Source organism: Phyllobates terribilis, unplaced genomic scaffold (assembly GCF_046119375.1).
Source record: "Phyllobates terribilis strain yellow unplaced genomic scaffold, ASM4611937v1 Scaffold_1043__1_contigs__length_456086, whole genome shotgun sequence".
Lineage (NCBI taxonomy): Eukaryota > Metazoa > Chordata > Amphibia > Anura > Dendrobatidae > Phyllobates > Phyllobates terribilis.
The window spans coordinates 312684-336845 of NW_027363803.1; the positions used below are offsets into that span (position 1 = coordinate 312684).

Sequence of the window (24162 nt, forward strand, 5' to 3'; positions counted from 1 at the left end):
ACCCCCACAAGTGACACCATTTTGGAAACTAGACCCCTTAGGGAACTTATCTAGATGTGTGGTGAGCACCTTGAACCCCAAGGTGCTTCACAGAAGTTTATAATATTGAGCTGTAAAAATAAAATTTTCACATTTTTCCCACAAAAATGTTTTTCATCCCCTAATTTTGCATTATCATAAGGGTAATAGGATAAATTGCACCATGAAATTTGTTGTGCAATTTCTCCTGAACACGCCGATACCCCATATGTGGGGCAAAACCACTGTTTGGGCGCAGGGAAGGAGCGCCATTTGACTTTTTGAATGTAAAATTTGCTTGAATAATTAGTGGACGCCATGTTGCATTTGGGGAGCCCCTGATGTGCCTAAACAGTGGAAACCCCCCACAAGTGACACCATTTTGGAAACTAGACCCCTTAGGGAACTTATCTAGATGTGTGGTGAGCACCTTGCACCCCCAGGTGCTTCACAGAAGTTTATAATATTGAGCCGAAAAAATAAAATGTTCACATTTTTCCCACAAAAAATGTTTTTCTTCCCCTAATTTTGCATTATCATAAGGGTAACGGGAGAAACTGCACCATTAAATTTGCTGTACAATTTCTCCTGAGTATGCCGATACCCCATATGTGGGGGAAAACCACTATTTGGGTACACTGCAGGGTTTGGAAGGGAAGGAGCGCCATTTGACTTTTTGAATGTAAAATTTGAATAATTAGTGGACGCCATGTTGCATTTGGGGAGCCCCTGATGTGCCTAAACAGTGGAAACCCCCCACAAGTGACACCATTTTGTAAACTAGACCCCTTAGGGAACTTATCTAGATGTGTGGTGAGCACATTGGGAGACATAATAAACAAATCAGTAGCAGGTGAAGAATTGGTTTTATTTATTTTTTACGCCGTTCCTCGTGCGGTATAAGTGATGAGATTACTTTATTCTTTGGGTCGGTGCGATTACAGAGATACCAGATTCATATTGAGTTTTTATGATTGACAGCTGTCACACACTAAAAGACGCTTTTTTTTGTAAAATCTAGTTTTTGTGTCGCCATATTTTGAGAGCTATAATTTTTCCATATTTCGGCCGACAGAGTCTTGTGACGGCTTGTTTTTTGCGGGACGAGTTGACATTTTTATTCGTACCATTTTTGTGTACGTGAAATTTTTTGATCGCTTTCTATTCCGCTTTTTGGGAGGTAAAATTAACAAAAACCAACAATTCAGGAATTGTTTTTTGAGGTTTTTTTTATGCCGTTCTGCGTGTGGTAAAAGTGATGAGGCAGCATTATTCTTCGGGTCAGTACGTTTACAGCGATACTACACTTACTGTATATTTTTTTATGTTTTGGCGCTTTTACACAATAAAACAATTTTATAGAAAAAATATTTTTTTTGCATTGCTTTATTCTGAAGTTATAACTTTTTTATTTTTCAGCTGATGGAGCTCTATGGTGGCTTGTTTTTTGCGGAATAAGATGACGTTTTCAGCGGTAGCATTTTTATTTCCATTTTGCTTTTTGATCGCATTTTTTTCCACTTTTTGTTTGGCGATATGAGGAAAAAGCATAGTTTTTTGCTCCGATTTTTATTTATTTTTATTACGGTGTGCACAGAAGAAGTTAATTAGTGTGACAGTTTTATAGCTCGGGTTGTTTCGGATGCGGCGACACCAAATATGTGTACTTTTTTTGTTTTTGCATAAGTATATACGGATTTATCGGTTTAATATTTTATTTATTTTGTGATTTTTTTTTAGTAGTTTGAAAACATTTTTTTTACATTTTTACTTAGTCCCTGTATGGGACAGTAATTTTTATTTTTCTGATCACTGATCTCATGTAATGTAATAGACATATATTACATTACATGAGATCTTTGCTGACTGTTTCACAGTCAGTGTCTCCTGCCAGGCTTCAGCTGCAGGCTGAGCCTGGCAGGACACCATATATGGCAGATCTGAAGGCGGTCATGTGACCTCCAGCTGCCATAGCAACGCCAGGTCCTGGAAGGTATCAGGGGTCGTCGGAGAGGTAAGTAGACGACCCCCTCTCCTCCTGCTGTCTTCTATATGCCGCGATCACTATAGATCGTGGCATATAGAAGACAGCAAAGGGTTAACATCACTGGGACCTGATCCAATCAGGTCCCGATGATGTTCCCTGTCAGAGCTATCGCTCTGCACCGCACCCTCAGCGCTTGCAGGACCCTCGGGGTCCTGAGTGCTGCGGGACCACCCACCGTTTTTAAGCGTCCGCGCTGCACAGAGCCCAGGCTGCGCGGACTTTTATCTACAGTGGGCGGTCGGGAAGTGGTTAAATTTAAAAAAAAAGTTTCACAAAGTAAAATAGAGAGTTACCTTTTTGTTATCATCTAGGACTGTGTTCATACTTTCTATCCCTAGCGTATCAATAGGTCCATCAAAGATAACCCATTTTCTTTCCGGAGTCTCAGATAACGCAAACTGCCGGAAAGTATTAGCGACTATCCCATCGGTCCACTGCAAATGAAGAGAGGCATCAATAAAATTGCTCTTCCCATAAAATCCAATACAATCCCACAATTGAAAGGATTATTAAAGGGAACGCCTTGGATTATGATATTGATGATACACATGTATTGACTACACGTGGCCCCTATTGATGTGAACGTGCCGGCACCGGGAGAGACCGCAAGTAAGTGATTTGCATATATGCGGTCACATGCCAACTAGAAGTGCGTGACCTCACTCAAAGCAAGTGTATTGAGTGAGGCCAGACACAGTCTAGTCAGAATGTATCTGGAAGTATGCAAACTTATGCTAATTTCTGCCATAAATAATACAATTTGTTGCTTCCATGTCTGATGGGGAAAATAAAATAGTTTCCAATTTTTGTGCAAACAGGGAGTAAGTCATAATAAAATGATTGTCCGGCAATGTATGGCTGGGGTCTATGTCTCTGAAGGAACCCCTTCTACCATGTCCATAAGCCATAAAAGGGGAGATTTTCCCATTTTCAGCAAAGATATTAGTATTATAAACAATAATTCCAATCATAGACGAACCTCATGTGACACTGGATCAAACTGCCCGAACAGCTGCCCCATGGTGATGGCTTTAGGGTTCACTGTCCGGTAAATCACTTTTTCTTCTTCGCACCCTCGCTCATTCATAAGAGACAGCGTATCAGCGAGGACGTGGAGGACCTTCGTTTTTCCAGAGAACGGCTCTCCAACCAACATAAAACTGTACGGGATAAACAAAATGCAGCATGGTCCATTGTATAAAATGGAAACAGCGAAGAATAAATCCCCCGTCCCATGGACTTCTGTAGTTACAGCTTACCCGTGTCTGACAATCATCATCTCATACGTCTGGATCGTTTCCTCCAGGAAGACCTTCTCGGGCTGGATGTTGTGTCCAGCACAGCTCTCCTGTGCGCATTCCAGTAAACCCTGAGCAAAAGGAAGGTAAAATATTTCATCAGTCTGTTTACAGTGGATCCAATTAGAGGTGGGAGAATACATTTTCAGGACCCAGATCAGTATTCTGTGGCCGCTGGACAGGACCCCTGAGAGCCGCCTCTTAGCTGCCGGCATCCCCGACTCCTCTTCTGATTATATGGCCTGGTGTACATCATGCTGCAACCATAACGTCATGCCAGGCCGGCTAATCTGAAGAAGAGCCGGGGGGCAGGAAGAAATAAGGTGTCTCTCAGGGGTCTCATTCAGTTCCCACCACTGACCTGATGTCACGCACAGTGTAGGAAAGACAAAGTACGACACAAAGGGATGAGGGGAAGGGAGCCCAGACACTAGGGAAAGGGGGAAATGGAGACCTCCTAGTATGATTTGCAATCACCCTGTCTCCCCTACTGACTCTATATTGGTTCCTCACCAATTGCCGCACAGGAACCTATCCCTGTATTTGTAGCACCCTGAGGATTCGGCTGCTACAGGGGTATTGCACCTCAACCCAGAGGTGTGATATTCCACTCCCGGGTAAGGATGGAGTGTGGACCTGAGCTCGGTAGGCTGCATGCACTACACACATCCCATTTCCGAGGAGCAGACCGACGGTACTCCCACTTAGAAATGTGCAGGTACGACCGAGTCTGTTCCTGGCTGGAGTGGGAGGGGGGTGGAACATCCCAAGTAGTGTAGGGGCAGATAGGGGGAGCAGCCTGGGTAAAGATAGGAGCTCATTGGGTGCTGGTCACCTGAGCTCACACATAGAGGGTGTATATAAGGTGGGCACCATAAAAGAACAGGGTCAGTCTGTCAGAGTCAGTAGAAGCAGAGGTCCAGATGAGCCTGCAGAGAGAGAGAGTGGAGCAGAGAAGGAAAGACCCAGAGGGGACAAAGAGAGGACTCTGAGAACCCAAATTCAATCCCCGGGTGAAGAGTCGGCAATAGGGTACCGGATCCCAAACTGGTGGGGGCAAAAGCACACCCTAGCCAGAGACCGGAGGCCGTGGGCAGCGTCTGCCACGGCCACCCACCACATCCACCCCGAAGGCATACCACGTGGAGGGTCAGGGAACCCAAGGCCAAGGGTGTCCCAACAGAAGGCCCGAGGGAGCTGGACCTAGGTGGATCACTAGTGGGGACGGCCAGAGGAAAGGACAGAAGGAGAGCTCAGGGTCACGCTCCGGACTTGTTTGGGGGTTTGCTGAATCCAGGACCTGGTGGACGCAGCACGGCTCGGGTGGTCACTTGAAGCTGGAGTGACCGGAACATCAGCAGTGAGTAAATACCCTAAACTGCACAACCCGACTCTGTCTTCATTTAACATCTATGCTGCACCACCACAACCCCCATTCTCTGCACCTGACCCCCTGAGGCTATACCCCACCCGTTGGGGGTTATACTATCAAAAGCTGCACCAACACCATCAGCCTCAGCGGACCCTGCTGCAGCGGCGGCCATAGTGACCGCAATACAACGGGTGGCGTAGTCGACATTAAGAACTTAATAACATCTGTAGGACTGCCACATACAACTGAGTTTGACACCCTGGGCACGGACCGGGTCATAGCCACTCGGAAGACTACAACTCCCATCTGATCCGGCTCCGGGTATTCCCCTAAAGAATATGGCCCAGGGGGCGCGTCAACTTTGGCGTAGTCGGCAGGATTACGTGCCCGCAACAACCGGGTACTGCGTGCCTGAAGAAAAGAACGAGTTTACCTCAAAAAGAAGTCTCCTGCCGGTTCCGGAGGGTCCCCGCCATCGGACTCCATCACAGGTCGATTCCCGCCGGTTGTCCGCCATTAACAGCTTTTTCCCGCCATCTGCAGAGTTTCCCGCCACTGGGAGACGATTCCCGCCATTTCCAAAGGTTTCCCGCCTTGTCAGAGCGGACGCCATTATGGGCGTGCCAGAGGGTGGCAAGAGGCCACCTCCCATCGTGGGCCAGGACCGAAAATGGCGCCAAAAGTGGAAACCGCCCCCACCAACAGAGACTGTGATGCTAGAGGTGTCTGTCAGCGTGAAAGAACTGCCCCTGGAGCTGACAATCACCAAGTGGCCCCGGGACCGCCCTCGAAGTGGGAGGACTGAGAAGAAGAGAGAAAAGATGGGTGTCGCTTGGAGGAGTCTGGAGCGAGCGCACCCGGAGGCAAGAAGCCTGGAGAAGAGTATCGGAGGAGCTTACCCGGAGATGGCGAGAAAGCAGAGCAGCACCGGCCCGTTGGCCAGGAGCCTGCTAGAAACAGAGGAGGGAGAGCAGAGCAGCACCGGCCCGCTGGCCAGGAGCCTGCTGGAGACAACTGTAGGAGAGCAGAGCAGCACCGACCCGTTGGTCAGGAGCCTGCTGGAAACAACGACCCCACTAGGCCTAGTGGAGGTCCTAGCACAGCTCCCCCGAGACCGGGAGTGTGCGCAGACCGCCTCTGAGGATGGCGCGGGAGGACTGAAGGCCGGAGACGGCGCCGAGAAGGGAGCCGAACGAGTGGAGGCAGGTAAAGGGGACGTCTATACCCCAAACCGGGAAACCGTGTACCTGCCCCAGCTCCCCGTCGCAGAGCCCGAAGTCTATCCTGCCGTGCCCGTCGCTGCAACGTCACCGCCGCAGACTAGGCCTCAAACGGGAGCCGAGACCCCTGTGACGTCACACGCCTCGACCCCGAGCGTGACCAAGCAGGAAGTACCACCAGCCTGGTCGCAAGGCCTAGTACCCCCGGGCGCCGCAATACCAACAGCGCCCCCTACCTCCGCGGAGCCACCGGCCTGGTCGCAGGGCCAAGTAGCCCAGGGCGCCGCCGTCCTTACGGTGCCCTTCACCTTCCAGATACCCCAGGCCTGGCCGCAAGGCCCGGGCAACCCGGGCGCTAACACCACCGCGCCCATAAGACCAAAAGTGCCGCATCTGGGAGAGGACCTGTTTACCCAACACACGTGCCCGGATGGGCAGCCTTTCATCTGGCCCCAGGAATATCATGAACTGGAACGGCAGAGGAAGGCTGGGGCCATGTGTGCACCCTTGATCCCGGCTCCAAAGCCCGTAAAGAGGATCTCGCCCCCGCTAGAAGAGACCCAGTTTGAGTGGGACCCCACCGGAGAAGACCTCATGGGGTTCACTCAGGAGACTCGGGCAGCTGCAGCGGAGCGTGCTGAGTGCTGCCGCCAACAGCTCGAGGTCTTTGAGAGGGAGCGGAGAGAGAGGCGGGTCCGGGAACAGCAAGCTCAAATAAGGAGCGCGGAGCAGAAGAGCCGGGCCAGGAGAGACCCCCGTGCAGCGCATAGTCCCCGCACCACCGGGACTGTGATAAAGTTTAACATGCAGCATGGGTGGGGCTTCATCCGAGACCACCGCACCCTAGGCGACGTCTTCGTGACCAGGAGAGACGTTGAGTCCCACCTACCGGAGGGACACAGGGGTCGTGACCTTTACATCGGGGACGAGGTCACCTTCACCCGGCACAAGTGTGCCAAAGGACCCTACGCCCTCCATGTGCATCGCCTGACGGAGGAAGAGCTGCGGTGTGAGGAGGAAGAGCAAGAGGACCCGGACGGGTCTGAAGCTAAAGTGAATCACAAAGAAAGAGCAGGAGGACGTCGTCGTTGAGTACAGCGGAGTAGAAGCTGTATATAGTTGCCCGTCGGGGCACAGTGAACCGTTGTTGCTAATATAGTCCCCGTTGGGACCAGCAAGTGTGAACTGTTTACCCGTTTAACCCTTAAATCCCACTGACCGAGGACTGAGAGCGGTCATTCCTCCCTAATACCTGGCCGAGGACTGAGAGCGGCAACTACCCCTTTTGTATATAGTTGCGCTTCCTAAAGCGCCCCCTACCGGTTTTATAGGAAAACCATTTTTCAAGAAAAGACTGTCGCACTTTACCCGGTCACACGTTGCACAGTGACCGGAGGAGGAGCCAGAGGCGACGAGAATGTTTTATATGAAAAGTTTTATGATGCTGCTAATATATGTTGTTTTATATGTTTTATATGTTTATGCAAAAATTTGTATGTTTTGTGGTGTTTTGTTCTTACAGCCCGAGGACGTGCTGTGATTTACCAGGGGGGAATGTAGCACCCTGAGGATTCGGCTGCTACAGGGGTATTGCACCTCAACCCAGAGGTGTGATATTCCACTCCCGGGTAAGGATGGAGTGTGGACCTGAGCTCGGTAGGCTGCATGCACTACACACATCCCATTTCCGAGGAGCAGACCGACGGTACTCCCACTTAGAAATGTGCAGGTACGACCGAGTCTGTTCCTGGCTGGAGTGGGAGGGGGGTGGAACATCCCAAGTAGTGTAGGGGAAGATAGGGGGAGCAGCCTGGGTAAAGATAGGAGCTCATTGGGTGCTGGTCACCTGAGCTCACACATAGAGGGTGTATATAAGGTGGGCACCATAAAAGAACAGGGTCAGTCTGTCAGAGTCAGTAGAAGCAGAGGTCCAGATGAGCCTGCAGAGAGAGAGAGTGGAGCAGAGAAGGAAAGACCCAGAGGGGACAAAGAGAGGACTCTGAGAACCCAAATTCAATCCCCGGGTGAAGAGTCGGCAATAGGGTACCGGATCCCAAACTGGTGGGGGCAAAAGCACACCCTAGCCAGAGACCGGAGGCCGTGGGCAGCGTCTGCCACGGCCACCCACCACATCCACCCCGAAGGCATACCACGTGGAGGGTCAGGGAACCCAAGGCCAAGGGTGTCCCAACAGAAGGCCCGAGGGAGCTGGACCTAGGTGGATCACTAGTGGGGACGGCCAGAGGAAAGGACAGAAGGAGAGCTCAGGGTCACGCTCCGGACCTGTTTGGGGGTTTGCTGAATCCAGGACCTGGTGGACGCAGCACGGCTCGGGTGGTCACTTGAAGCTGGAGTGACCGGAACATCAGCAGTGAGTAAATACCCTAAACTGCACAACCCGACTCTGTCTTCATTTAACATCTATGCAGCACCACCACAACCCCCATTCTCTGCACCTGACCCCCTGAGGCTATACCCCACCCGTTGGGGGTTATACTATCAAAAGCTGCACCAACACCATCAGCCTCAGCGGACCCTGCTGCAGCGGCGGCCATAGTGACCGCAATACAACGGGTGGCGTAGTCGACATTAAGAACTTAATAACATCTGTAGGACTGCCACATACAACTGAGTTTGACACCCTGGGCACGGACCGGGTCATAGCCACTCGGAAGACTACAACTCCCATCTGATCCGGCTCCGGGTATTCCCCTAAAGAATATGGCCCAGGGGGCGCGTCATATTTCCTTAGCGCTTGGCCCTGGATAGGGAAGGGGGGGTGAGCACTAGTCGATTCCCACTGACAACTAAAGACAGCAAGGGGAGACAGACACAGGGGAAGTAGCTTAGCTTGAGTCGACTTCAGAGAGATGGCACACACATCCTCTTAGCACCAGAGAGGAAGTAAGAACTGCACTTGCTCCAAGCCTTCACAAGGGGACATGTGAATATCACTGGCACCTCTGTGTAGCAACCAGGAAGTATTTAAACACCCAGGCCTGATTGTCAATTACAGCAGGAGGGAGGTAGCCGCTGGGTCCTACAGTGAGACCGCTAAGAAGATGTCTGTAATGCCAAACGAAGGGATCTCCTGCAACCAACTGCAGCGCGACTGTCTGTCACATCTGACGCACCCATGACACCTGGCCATTGGATCAGTCTCCTGCGAATCGATTCATTCATCTAAAAAAAAATGTCTCCATAACCTACAACTAAACTAGCGATAAATCACTCACAGATGTTTTAACCATTTTTTTTTCTACATCAGATCATCCTGCATTGGAGGTATAAGTGAGCCCCCTTACCTCTGGTGCCCCTGTGCAGCTGCCCAGGTTGCACTAATGGGACCGGACGATGAGTGACAAGGTCATGTAACCCAATTCCAAAGCAGTGGATCAGGATCGGGTGATTTCAATGGGATTGGTCTACCATCTACTGTGTATGGGGGCCTCATGACAGATTATGTTGGGGGACATAAAAATCGGGCGGTTGGAATTTAATCACCCAATCCTTACTTTCTGACCCTGAAATTAGCAGCTGCCATAAGATTCTGGCAGCGACTCTGTCATAGAGAAAACAGGAGCGAGCATTCCTGAATATGGGGGAGCCGGGAAAGATAACTGTCATCCAAATGATAGCTGGCCAGCTATATAGGACCTATCACTTGCCATTAATATGCAATTTTATTACCTGGTGTAAATGCTGCTGTTCTCCTGAATCCAGTGTTGTTTTTCTTTTGCTCCTGCACCTCTCCATTCCTGAGATATAGCCTCTTTATAGAAATCTAGTTCATAATTTTTAATAGCCAATTGGGCGTGGTCATCAAGTCCTCTCTGTGGGAGTCTTCAGGAAGGCCTTGCCCAGTTAGCTTAAAGGGCTAGAGGAGAGTGACAGATGTCAGGAACGGAGAGGAGCAGGAAGAAAAGAAAAACAATGCCGGAGTCAGGAGAACAGCGGCATTTACATATTTATGGCGAGGGACAAGTCCTCTTTAAGTCTTGGAAAACCCCTTTAAGACACTATTATATTTTAATACCTTATAGTCGGCTTTCGGAAGTTGAATGCCAGGGAACAGGTCGCTGGTAATCCCATTGAACAGAGGAATATCATGAGACAAAAATTTGGGTTCGTTTACATCCTTAATTGACCGCAAGAGCTAAATAGAATGAAAAAGGATTAAATGATAAAATAATTCATATACAATATGACATGAAACAATATTAAAAGTGAGGAACCCCATTACAAAGGAGCCGTCAGTTCTTGTGGTATGTCTGTATTAGTAAAGAATAGTATTCTCCAAAAAATAAGGATGAAACCTCTTTTCCTAAAACTCTACATTGTATCGTCCCTCTGTTATACCTCCTGGAAATGTATGTGTAAATGATATATAATGTATATATAATCTATATAGGGGACAACCCTATACAATCTGACTGTGCCCAAACAGTGGTGACATTGTCAGACTGTGTAGGGTACTCGTTATTGACAGATTTCAATTAATTCCTACATTTCCAGGAATGATAAAAGAGGAATGGAACGCTGCTGAGTTGCACTAAAATATGCTGCAGAATTGTTTTTCCATAGGGAATACATGTGGCCTCTGTGTTACTGTTAATTGCCGGCTGCAGAATGAGTTAAGTGAGATACTGTCAGTGAACTCGTTTTTGCTGGCTGACGGGGAGTTTGTAAATGTTTTATCTGTCTTTTTCTGAGCTCCTCTCAGTTTATTTATGACCACAGACCTCATCAAAATTGAATGTGCAGGGAATCAAAAAGCCGGTGAAAGCCAAGCGATGCAACATTTTTAATAAAACCCAATTGTTAAAATGATTTTTAGCCTAAAATACATGTGTTTAAGTTAAAAATCAAAACTGTCCCATAAGATGAACAAGCTACGTGTTTAACAACTATAGTTTTGACATTTTTGCACAGATGAGATCTAACAAGCCAGGAACAGCAATGTACAGAAATTATTTGCAAGTCTCTGTCTGCTACTATAAAATCATACAGCTGTAATTTTTGTGATCCAAATGCTTCTCGGTAAGATGGTAATGCTGTCCTATACGAGATGTAAAGCGACCAACAGTTCAGAACTTACAAGAATCTCTTCATTTTCATGGGGGAATTTCAGCTTCAGATTGCCAGCAGCGATCAGCACAGCCTTTACTGCACGCATCCCATAATCATAATGGAACTGGGACGAGAGCGGCTCCGAGCACAGCCGGTAAGTCATTACCATCTTCACCGAGAGAGGTTTAGCGTGCAGAAAACCGTAAGAATAAAGGCAGATCTCCGCAATCAGAGCATAGTTGGGGACCATCATTGCTACAGTCCGGAAAAGAGCCTGAAATGCGCAAACCAGATGGGTCAGTCAACAAATGAAACTAAATTACTGTAAACTAGGCATAGAGCCGGGGAACCCATTATGTCCATTTACACTATCCTCCACCCCAGACCTAAAAGTGATGTGTCTATTCCACATCAGAGGAAAGTCAGTCAAAGTGTGGTTAAAGGGGTATTCCCATCTCCAAGATCCTGTCCCAATATGTAATAGGTGTAATAATAATAATGTTTGCAAATATCTCCAGTTAGAAATGTAGTATAGTTCTTCTGATTAGCTATGTTGCTTACCCCCATGTGCAGGACATTGCAGTAGCTTAGGTATCCATGGTTACGAGCACTCATAGTAACAGTTAGTTACTTGCTAGTGGTCGTAACCATGGATACCTAAGCTACTGCTATGCCCTGCACATGGGTTAAGCGACATAGCTAATCAGAAGAACTATACTACATTTCCAATTGGAGGTATTTGCTATTAATATTATTATTACACCTATTACATATTGGGATAGAATCTTGGAGATGGGAATACTCCTTTAACACTTTCCAAATCTCTCTCCACACCTCTACTGTGTCCATTTTGGAAAATATGAGAACGGGACATCAATATTAAGGAGCTTGCAGAAATGAGGGCATCAGGTGTTGTGATTATACATAGGAAATGTACAATCTCATATAGGTTTGGGGGAGAATAATCCCTTTGATGAAATCTTATGTTTCTTTTGTAAACCTAGTATTTACTTGAAAGTTTGTGAACCCCTCAAAAATTTCTGTATTACTGCATAAATTTGACTTAAAGCTACATCAGTCTGTGAGGTCACAAAGGAACTCAAGGTAACCTCTAAGCAACTAAAGGCCTCTCCTCAGATTAGCTAATGTAATTGTTCATGAGTCCACCATCAGAAGGACAATGAACAACAATGGCGAGCATGGCAGGATTGCAAGGAGAAAGGCAATGCGATTTAAAATGTCACTGCTAAAACTCACCTGGGCACATCAATAGGTAACTGGAATAATGCTTTGTGGAAGGATGAGGCCAAGATAGAGATTTTAAGTGAGAAGCTATATGTTTGCAGAAAGAAAATACTGCATTACAGCATAAGAACCTCCTATCATCTATGAAACACAAAGATGGTAATCGTAACATGCTTTGGGCCTGTTTTGCTGCACTTGGCCAAGGACGGCTGCCATCATTGATGGAACAATGAATTCTAAAATCTATCAGCAAATGCTAAAGGAAAATATCAAGATATCAGTTCATGTACTGAATCTCAAGAAAACGTGGGTCATGCAGCAAGACAATGGCCCAAAGACACAAGTCGTTCTACAAAAGAATGGTTGAATAAACATAAAGTTTTGGAATGGCCGAGTCATAGTCCTGAGCTTAATCCTATGGAAATGTTGTGGAAGGACCCGATGCAAGGCACTGGGACTCTTTACCTTGAGGTTATCCGGCAGCTCAGAACGTCCCGCGGAGCCAGGATTCATGGTAATGGCTACGAAGCAATTTGGGTTAAACTTCAGTTCTGTTCCTTCGAAGTTGAACATGTCCATCTTCATCTGGATGGCTCTCTGGATGCGGAGAATCTGTTGGGCCACCACGGACAACACCTCCAGCTCAATACGGTTAAACTCATCAAAACACGCCCATGCTCCCGATGATGCCAGCCCTTGGAAAAACTAAAAAAAAGTATATACAGTACAGACCAAAAGTTTGGACACACCTTCTCATTTAAAGATTTTCTGTATTTTCATGACTATGAAAATTGTACATTCACACTGAAGGCATCAAACTATGAATTAACACATGTGGGATTATATACTTAACAAAAAAGTGTGAAACAACTGAAAATATGTCTTATATTCTAGGTTCTTCAAAGTAGCCACCTTTTGCTTTGATGACTGCTTTGCACACTCTTGGCATTCTCTTGATGAGCTTCAAGGGGTAGTCACCGGAAATGGTCTTCCAACAATCTTGAAGGAGTTCCCAGAGATGCTTAGCACTTGTTGGCCCTTTTGCCTTCACTCTGCGGTCCAGCTCAACCCAAACCATCTCGATTGGGTTCAGGTCTGGTGACTGTGGAGGCCAGGTCATCTGGCGTAGCACCCCATCACTCTCCTTCTTGGTCAAATAGCCCTTACACAGCCTGGAGGTGTGTTGGGGTCATTGTCCTTTTGAAAAATAAATGATGGTCCAACTAAACGCAGACCGGATGGAATAGCATGCCGCTGCAAGATGCTGTGGTAGCCATGCTGGTTCAATATGCCTTCAATTTTGAATAAATCACCAACAGTGTCACCAGCAAAGCACCCCCACACCATCACACCTCCTCCTCCATGCTTCACGGTGGGAACCAGGCATGTAGAGTCCATCCGTTCACCTTTTCTGTGTCTCACAAAGACACGGTGGTTGGAACCAAAGATCTCAAATTTGGACTAATCAGACCAAAGCACAGATTTCCACTGGTCTAATGTCCATTCTTTGTGTTCTTTAGCCCAAACAAGTCTATTCTGCTTGTTGCCTGTCCTTAGCAGTGGTTTCCTAGCAGCTATTTTACCATGAAGGCCTGCTGCACAAAGTCTCCTCTTAACAGTTGTTGTAGAGATGTGTCTGCTGCTAGAACTCTGTGTGGCATTGACCTGGTCTATAATCTGAGCTGCTGTTAACCTGCGACTTTTAAGAACCAAGAATATAAGACATATTTTCAGTTGTTTCACACTTTTTTGTTAAGTATATAATTCCACATGTGTTAATTCATAGTTTTGATGCCTTCAGTGCGAATGTACAATTTTCATAGTCATGAAAATACAGAAAAATCTTTAAATGAGAAGGTGTGTCCAAACTTTTGGTCTGTACTATATAATCAAAACATGTCAGCAGAACATCGGTTGGAGTCAGTTTATTATCTGCAATGGAGCAGCTTAACATTGTATGTACCTTTGACATTGCTATGTAGTCCAAACCATCAGAGCAGTTAAAGACCACACACTGCACGGCCAGCGCCTTGGCCAAATCTTTGGTGGTCTCAGTTTTTCCTGTGCCGGCCGGACCTTCTGGAGCTCCACCAAGATTTAGATAAAAAGCACCGATCTACCAATGAAACATGAAAGAACTGGTATGAAATATCAATAAACTTTCTAATAAGTTTCATGCATCATACAAAAGTCAAAAAGATTTCTGAGCATAACCCATCACATCATAGCAGAGTCCGCTAGCATCTGTCAGTGAGCGGAGTGATGACCAGGCGTGGGGAGCTGCCCAGGTACTCATAGGCGGACTTCACATTGCAGTTGATGATTCGCACTCTCGCATTCTCATTCTCCCAGTAATAGCGGAGTTGGGCAAGCCACTGGAAGTCTGTTTCATGAGAAACTCCTGAGCAATGTAGGAAAAGATAGTCAACCTCTAAGACACTGCAGAATCACAAGGGAGAGTTTCTAAAGGGAAGGCAAATGCACATACATTATAGGACAAAACTCCTAGTCACCGAATTCTGCTTTTTTCATTTAGTCCCATTGCCCACGGTGTATAACATCCGGACTCTCAGCCCCCAGTTTATAAAATCCGGCCTCTCGCCTCCCCCGGTGTATAACATCCGCCCCTCGCCCCTAGTTTAGTATAACATCCGTCCCCTCGCCCCCCCGCCAGTGTATAAAATCCATCCCCTCAACCCCACTGTATAACATCCAACCCCAAGCCCTCCTTTGCATAACATCCGACCCCCAGGGTATAACATCCGGCCCCCAGCCCCGGTGTATAACATCTGTACCCTCGCTCCCTCCCTCTGGTGTATAACATCCGGCCTCTCGCCCCCCGGTGTATAATATCCATCCCCTCGCTCCCAGTGTATAACAACCATCCCCTCGCCCACGGTGTATAATATCCATCCCCTCGCCCCTGGTGTATAATATCCGTCCCCTCGCCCCGGTGTATAATATCCGTCCCCTCGCCCCTGGTGTATAATATCCATCCCCTCGCCCCTGGTGTATAATATCAATCCCCTCGCCCCTGGTGTATAATATCCGTCCCCTCGCCCCGGTGTATAATATCCGTCCCCTCGCCCCGGTGTATAACATCTGGCCCCTCGGCCTTGTTGTATAACATTAAGACTCTCGCCCCCCACCAGTGTATAACATCAATCCCCACGCCCCCCGGTGTATAACATCCGCCCTCCCATGCGGTGTGCTGTTACTAACATATGACAGAACGGCTGGTGGTGCAGAGCTCTCTGATACCAGCGCGGTCCTGTAATAGGAGCCACCGGCGTAACAAGTCTGGATATTAAATTTCTCCCCTCCTAAATCTTCCCCCATCACAAGTGAGTGATATTATTAAGGAGTAGAAGGAACTGCAGCAACTGAGTGCTGAGGAGCAGAGGGCAGAACGCTTTCCTGACTCCATTGGTAACAACATCACCACAAACACTGCGTCCCCGCCAGGAGCTTTATGGCCGAGCAGCTGCATGCAGCCTTACATCACCAAGCACGATGCCGAGCGTCAGATGGAGTGGTGTGAAGCCGCCACCACAGGACTCTGGAGGAGACCTGTTCTGTGCAGTGACGGATCACACTTCTCTATCTGGCATCTGATGGACGAGTCTGGATTTGGTGAATGCCAGGAGAACGTTACCCTATTAACTGCATTGTGCCCGCTGTACAGTTTGCTGGTGGGGGTATGGCCTTGTTTTTAGGGGTTGGTCTAGGCCCCTTAGTTCCAGTGAAAAGATATCTTAATGCGTCAGCACAAGACATTTTAAACAATTGTAGCTTCCAACCCTAAGGGAATAGAAGAGCAGAACTGTTTCACACACGTTCTCAACCTCAACCCCACTAAACACCTTTAGGATGATTAATTATAACAAATACTGGACAATGGCAGCATAAATATGTCACCGCAACATAGGGAAGAACAATGTCAGTCACACATCAATTACATTGCCATATGTCTGCTCAGGCTTAGAATGGCTGACCATTCGGAGAATTACATAATACCTACAAAGAAACCGAACAAAAGGTCATTAAAGGAATTGACATAAAAACCCTTTATTAGTACATCCATGGTTATGGAAGGACACTGCACAGAGGAGGGCACACACACCATTGATAGAAAATATTACACACCGCACCTAGGCCATCCAAAACACTGACTATAAAGAATATCAATTGTGGCAATGAGTCATATACAGGGGACGCCGACACATACAGATGCCAAAACATTCCTATATAGTGACCACCATCTCAATATGCAGAAATGACTACTGCCCCATAGACGTCATTGTAAGTACACCCCAAGATTGCTTTACTGTGACCAGATCAATTGTGTCCTATGAAAACTCAAAGAAAAGAGGGGGGAATATAACATAGATATGGAAAGAAGATAGGAATGGGGTGAAATGTATGAAGGTGCTCTGCATATTGAGCTGTGATATCTGTAGAGGGACGGACTCCATATTAACATCCTGTATATGGATTTAGAATAGGAGGCCATAAAAGCCCCTGTAGGTGTAATGTGGAGGGGGCACAATACCTTTCTCCATGTAGTGTATAATAAATAGAACATGGTATTGGAAAGTTTGGTGCCAGCCATGATGTTTGCACAAACCTGTTTGGATCATTTCCATGCCCACGTCACGAGCGTGCCCCTCTATGGTGACGAGAGCCCCCAATGTGCTGCGAGTCTGCTGGGACAATTTGCCTCCTCGCACAAGCTCCACAATATCATTTAGCTGGAGCTGCAGATTATCATAGGAGTTTTTCAGGCCCTACAAGAAGGATGTAACGGTGAAATCATCTGCAGAAACATTCATAGAACATACATATTGCAAGGGGGCTGAAATCTATACAGATTATAAGCTGCAGACTAGATTGAGAACTCCACAATATGCAGGCACTTTTTAATGTACACAACAATTTTACAACATATCTTTATAGAAGTTGGAGATCTGGATTGAACCCAGAGCTCCAAATACCCAGATGTACCTCTATAAAACCCTGCCACAAACAGCATGGAAAACTCAATGCAGATGGATTCATTTTATGCTGGTATTATGGGAAATCCCATACAATGTCTTCCCTTATTGGTAGATATGACGAGAGTAGAGATGAGCGAATGGATTTGCAGGACTCTGGTCCAACAGTCGGGTCAGTATTCTACGGCCGCAGGACCGGAGCCCCGTGAACCGGCATCTCCGGCTCCTCTTTTGATGTCGATGTCATAGTTGTGGTGTGAGGCACAAATGACATCACGCCTGGCCGGCTAATCAAAAGAGGAGCCAGGGATGCCGGCATGAAAGAGGCGGTTAGCAAGGCTCCCATCCAACAGCCACAGACTACTAACCTGCTCTCTTAGACCAAGGTCCTGCAAATTTAGTTGCTCATCTCTAGACAAGATGCATGAATCAATGCAAAATCCCAACAATACTATGGAGCCTTTTGGGTACCTTCAAGATATTGAGCCGCTGTACAACTGCAACCCCCAGGAGAAGACCCCTGGGCAAGAACAGTACATGGACTCTTTGCAGTCTAATAACGTACTGTGAAAGAAGCTACTTGCATCTTTTGATGTGAATGTGGGTCCCCTTACCTCTGTTGCACCAATGGTATATCCGCCCCTGGAAACTCCTATAAGCTGCGTCCCTGGGTATGACAGTCTATTAGCAGGAGAACACCTGAAGTCTGTCTATGAATGTATATATATGTATTTCTCCCAGAAAATTATTACAATTACACGTGTTTTGTTGTTCACATGTTTATTTAATTTGTGTGTATTGGAACAACACAAAAAGAAGATATTGGTCAACAATTTTGGTTCTCAAGTCCTCAGACAGTTCTCTTTTCCTCTTTCTGTTCTCCCTACTTAGTGTGGCACGTAACAACGCAAAGATTGAGTCAACTTTTCCCCTTTGTATCGGGTTTCAGGTGTGATTTTCATATTGCCCACACCTTTTACTTGCCACAGGTGAGTTTGAACGAGCATCACATGCTTGAAACAAAATTGTTTACCCACAATTTTGGAAAGATGCCAACAATTTTGTCCGGCCCATTTTTGGGGTTTTGTGTGAAATTTTATCCAATTTGCCTTTTTTTCTCTGTTTTTTTTTGTGTTGTTCCAATATACACAAAGGAAATAAACATGTGTATAACAAAAAATACACATGCAATTGCAATAATTTTATGGAAAAATACTTCAAGGGTGCCAACACTTCCGGCCATGACTGTTTCTAGTGAAGCAACCTTGATCAGTAAAGGAGCTTATGCCGTACCTCTGGGCCACTGCCGATAGCTTCATGCACTTCACTTGTCCAGAACATCTGAGACACACAGAGCACGACCTGTCCCGGCCATTCCCTCACCCAGTCTTTTCTTGCAGTCTCGGGGTATGCCTTTTAAAAAACAAAGTTAAATTACGTTGACAGAAGCATTTTAGAGAGGGACAACCTTACTAGTATTATCTAGCAAATTCATTTCTACCGATTGCAGGTAGAAGATCTGCTACCTGGCTCTATAGCAAGAGATACATCATCCACAAATCATTCACTGCCGCCAAATAATCTTATACAAATATAAAAGTACTAGATTAGTTCCAATTAATGCTTTTGGTCTGTAGGTAGATCCGTACCATTCGTGACCGAGCAATAACATCATGCACGCTCCTTAACATGACATCTTCCCCTTGGATGAGCCACTTCTCCACGGCCCCCCGAGCCTCGGAGGTGGAGATGGTCTGGATGAGCTCTACGCGTTCCCCCTCGGTGCTGTACATGGCTTTGATGTCCAGGTTAGGAAGGAACTCCAGCTTTGCGATGCCTTCAAAGCCCTTCTTTAGATGTGGTTGGACCCGCAGAGGATCTTTAGTCTCAGAGAGAATTTCTAGCATTTCGTCGTTGGACAGGAAGAAAAAGCTAAAGCGAAAATGCACAATATGATAAAAATGTCATTAAAGTATTGGGTCAGGCGCCATTTGTATTAGTGTCTGTAAGAAAATAGAAAAGCAAAGCTTTAAAGTAAAGATTCAGTCCCCATACACATTGGATTAAAATAGTTTAAACCTGACGATTGCAGCAGGACCGGCCTACCCACTGATGTGTATGGGGGTCTCCTGACTCTCCCCCGATAGAGGATGTCAGGGCCAGAAGGATCGGGCAGATGGGATTTCAATACCCGGTCTTTTGGTTCTCAGGGGAGATAACCCGCTGCCGGAGGTGTCCAGTACCGACTTTCTCCTCTCTCCCCATTAAAAACACATGACTGTTCAGCAGAATATGTGGGAGTCAGGAGAAATAGCCAAATAACCATTCAGACCACGGGTATCTCATATCTCATGCGTATGGCTAGCTTAAAGGGGCTATCCAGCTTTGGGAACTTTTTTTTCTTAACTGAAATGGGTATTCCCATCTCCAGGATTCTACCCCAATATGTAATAGGCATAATAATAATAATATTAGCAAATAGCTCCAATTAGAAGTGTAGTACAGTTCTTCTGATTTGCTTTGTCGCTTACCCCATGTGCAGTGCATTGCAGTAGCTTAGGTTACGACCACTAGCAAATAACTGTCACTATATGAGTGGTCGTAACCATGGATACCGAAGCTACTGCAATGCCCTGCACATGGGGAAAGCGACATAGCGAATCAGAAGAACTATACTACACTTCTAATTGGAGGTATTTGCTAATATTATTATTATTACTACGCCTACTACATATTGGGATAGGATCTTGGAGATGGGAATACCCATTTAATTGCGAGTATTTGCGACAATTCAGTTTCATTAAAAATGTTGCACCGTTAGGCTTTTTGTTTCCTGCACATTCAGCTTTGATGTGATCTGTGGTCATAAATCGGCTAAGAGGAGCTGAAAAAAGACAGATTACAAATAAGTCCAATAGCCAGCGCAACACAGAGCCAATAGAAGGCAAACAGTGCAAAATTATTAATGAAATCCAATTACAAAAATGATTTCAATGCGTCTAAATAAGAAAAAAAAATTTCTTTAAGTAGTATATAGAATCATTGCAACAAGTGAAAGGACTATACCGTGGGAAAAAAGCCTCTTCTTCTCCAGATAGGCATTCAGCCCTTTCATGATTTTATCCAGAAGCACATTGCTGTCCTGAAGTTTTTCCAGAAGTCCGGTCAGAGAAGTGGCGCTTAAAACCTAAAACAAAGTAGATAGCCCATAAGTAAGATTCCATTATATAGTTATAGAGACTGAAAAAAGGTCACATTCATTGACTATTGTGCCAATAGTTCATATTGAAAAAAAAATGAGAACCTATATGGATAGAAAATAGAAGATGCGGGAGGCTGGAGTCCAGGCAGTGCGGATCCCATAACCCGGGATCCTTGTGATGGAAGCATCAGGACACGGACTCTTGGAAAACATCAATCCTGGATGCAAGATGACCGTGCTTTCTTGTATCAGTCCACCATGAAGCATCCATTTACCTTCGGGTCTTTAACGCAATGTTTCATGATCTCTCTCCAGTTTCTGTCCACAGTCTGTAATAAGCGTCCTTCTTCAGGCTTTGCTGCATGATGTCCTCAGAAGAGAAGATGGGGTCTAGATAAAGCCACTTGGCCTGCACCTTCAGCCATTCATCAATGGTTTCCTGGATCCTTATCAGTCGTTCCTCCCATTGCTTAAAGGAGGAGAGCAAAAAGTTAATTACACATAAAATGAAATTGATAGAAAAAAAAATGCTATCATTTTAGAAAATAAATTATCAATGGATATGAATTCTGAATTGTTGGACATTTGTAGGGAAAGTTTGGTGAGACTCCTTGATACCATCCCCTTTACATGTAAGCTGGAGCCGCATGTAACTTTAGCCTCGGAGATCCTAATGAAACCTTAGCTTCTGCTAATAAGCAAGTGAATATTTTATACCTTGATTTCTTTCTCATAGGGCTTGATGAAAGGCGATCCCCTCATTGTCTGAGTCTTCACAATTTGCTCATCCAGAGTGGTTTGGATTTCATCCACTGCTGATAGAATAGAAACGCCAGATTCTCGATAGGGACTGGTATTATAGGATATGGAGTCCCACATTTCTTCCATGGTATGCATCGCCTTCTCCAGGGAAAACTCCTAATAAGAAAACACAGAAACTTTTCACTAGTAGCAGATTCCTCTTTGTTCCGACATTTGCCAACAGGGGATAGCGAGACGGCCTTCATTCACATTAGATTGTTGGCTGATCAAGTTGACTTTTAGGTTGAACTTTAGGTTGGTCATTAAGGCTACCCAACAGCTATCTATCCCACACCATCTCTCAAAATATACATGCATGCCTATCTGACCTCAGCGTGCATATGTCCTGTACATGAAGAGGAGAGTAAGCAGATGTCAGTCTCAGCTAACTGGACTATTTGCCAAACAGACAGTTGAAATTCAAGTTATCACCTCCACATTTGTGATCGTCATTCCCCCATCTCAACCCCATGCACATTGGATGGTTAGTTCTGTCAAAACTGTAGGTTCGGCCAATATATCTAAAGTAAGTGGGTAAGTGACCAGTTTCATACTGTAAAAAAAGTTGATCTGGTCGCACTATTGAGATAGCAACTGGCGAAACTGCCACACTCTTGAGAAATCCACTGGTGAAACTGTCATACTCTTGAGAAATCCACTGGTGAAACTGTTATACCCTTGAGATAGCCACTGGTGAAACTTTTATACCCTTGAGATAGCCACAGGTGAAACTGTTATACCCTTGAGAGAGCCACTGGCGAAACTGTCACACTCGAGATGGCCACTGGCGAAACTGTTACACTCTTAAGATAGCCACTGGCGAAACTGTCACACTCTTAAGATAGCCACTGGCGAAACTGTCACACTCTTGAGATAGCCACTGGCAAAAAATCCACTGGTGAAACTGTTATACCCTTGAGATAGCCACTGGTGAAACTGTTATACCCTTAAGATAGCCACTGGTGAAACTGTCACACTCTTGAGATAGCGACTGGCAAAACTGTCACACTCTTGAGATAGCCGGTGGCAAAACTGCCACACTCTTCAGATAGCCACTGGCGAAACTGCCACACTCTTCAGATAGCCACTGGCGAAACTGCCACACTCTTGAGATAGCCACTGTTTAAACCATCACACTCTTGAGATAGCCACTGGCAAAACCGTCACACTCTTGAGATAGCCACTGGCAAAACCGTCACACTCTTGAGAATGCCACTGGTGAAACTGTCATACTATTGAGTCAGCCACTGGCAAAAAATCCACTGGTGAAACTATTACACTCTTGAGATAGCCACTGGCAATACCGTCACACTCTTGAGATAGCCACTGGAGAAACTGTCACACTGTTCAGATAGCCACTGGCGAAACTGTAACACTCTTAAGATAGCCACTGGAGAAATTGTCACACTCTTGAGAAATCCACTGGTGAAACTGTCACACTCTTGAGATAGCCACTGTCGAAACCATCACACTCTTGAGATAGCCACTGGCAAAACTGTGACACTCTTGAGATAGCCACTGGCGAAACTGCCACACTCTTGAGATAGCCACTGGCGAATCTGTCACACTCTTGAGAAATCCACTGGAGAAACTGTCACACTCTTAAGATAGCCACTGGAGAAACTGTGACACTCTTGAGATAGCCACTGGAGAAACTGTGACACTCTTGAGATAGCCACTGGAGAAACTGTGACACTCTTAAGATAGCCACTGGAGAAACTGTGACACTCTTGAGATAGCCACTGGTGAATCTGTCACACTCTTGAGAAATCCACTGGAGAAACTGTCACACTCTTAAGATAGCCACTGGAGAAACTGTGACACTCTTGAGATAGCCACTGGCGAAACTGTAACACTCTTGAGATAGCCACAGGCGAAACTGTCACACTCTTGAAATAGCCACTGTCGAAACCATCACACTCTTAAGATAGCCACTGGAAAAACTGTCACACTCTTCAGATAGCGACTGTCGAAACTATCACACTCTTGAGGTAGCCACTGGCAAAACTGTGACACTCTTGAGATAGCCACTGTCGAAACCATCACACTTTTAAGATAGCCACTGGTGAAACTGTCACACTCTTGAGATAGCCACTGGCGAAACTGTCATACTCTTGAGATAGCCACTGGCGAATCTGCCCATTTGGTAGACAGCTATTTCTCCTAATACACATTCACACCCTGCTCGGCTGAGCATGCATGCTTAATTAAACAGCGAGATGGGAAAAAGTCCCTGACAGTTTGCAGCAATTTATTCCTTGTGGGAACTAAATGTTCTGCTTTATAAAATGTAAAAAGCTCCAGCACTTTCCCCTGACAGCTATCGGCTTTCTTTTAACTCAATTCTCCTTTAGTTTTTTTTCGGTTTTCCATTGTTTGTTATTCATTTCAATAACAGGATAGTATTCTCGACCACCGATACACATTTATTAGCCAGAGATGCTTACCTTACTAGCTGCCGCACTAATCTGTTCACACTGGTGTAAGTGCGGATCCAAGCTCAGCTCCAGAACCTTCCTCAGGCTGGTGCCAGAATTCGGAGTGAGCTCATAGCCAACTATCTCAGACATCTCCAGCCAATGTTGGGTTCTGATTCCTGGGTTGCAAAGGATGTTCACCAGAGGGATATATTCCTGAAAAGGAGTCAATCATAATCAGTGTCCCGGGATTACGGCTACAAAAATGAATTAAAGGGTTATTCCCATCTTCATAGATATTGTAAAAGCCTGCACTTTTGCAATTTACTGCTTCTTGACATTTGCAGCCGTTCTTGAGATATTAACACTTTTCTTTTGTTTAGAGATCGTTGCCTAGGAGACCGACCACCGCTGCTGTCTCGATAGTAACCACTGTGCTGAAGTTGGCTGGGATTGGGAGGTAACAGCGCGCTCCAGC

At 46.1% G+C, this 24162-nt stretch overlaps 1 pseudogene; it reads right to left on the reverse strand.

Moving 5' to 3' along the window:
* Positions 1 to 2188: 2188 nt before the first annotated feature.
* The window catches only part of LOC141242496 (dynein axonemal heavy chain 12-like), a 32746-nt pseudogene continuing 10772 nt past the window's right edge, over positions 2189 to 24162 (reverse strand).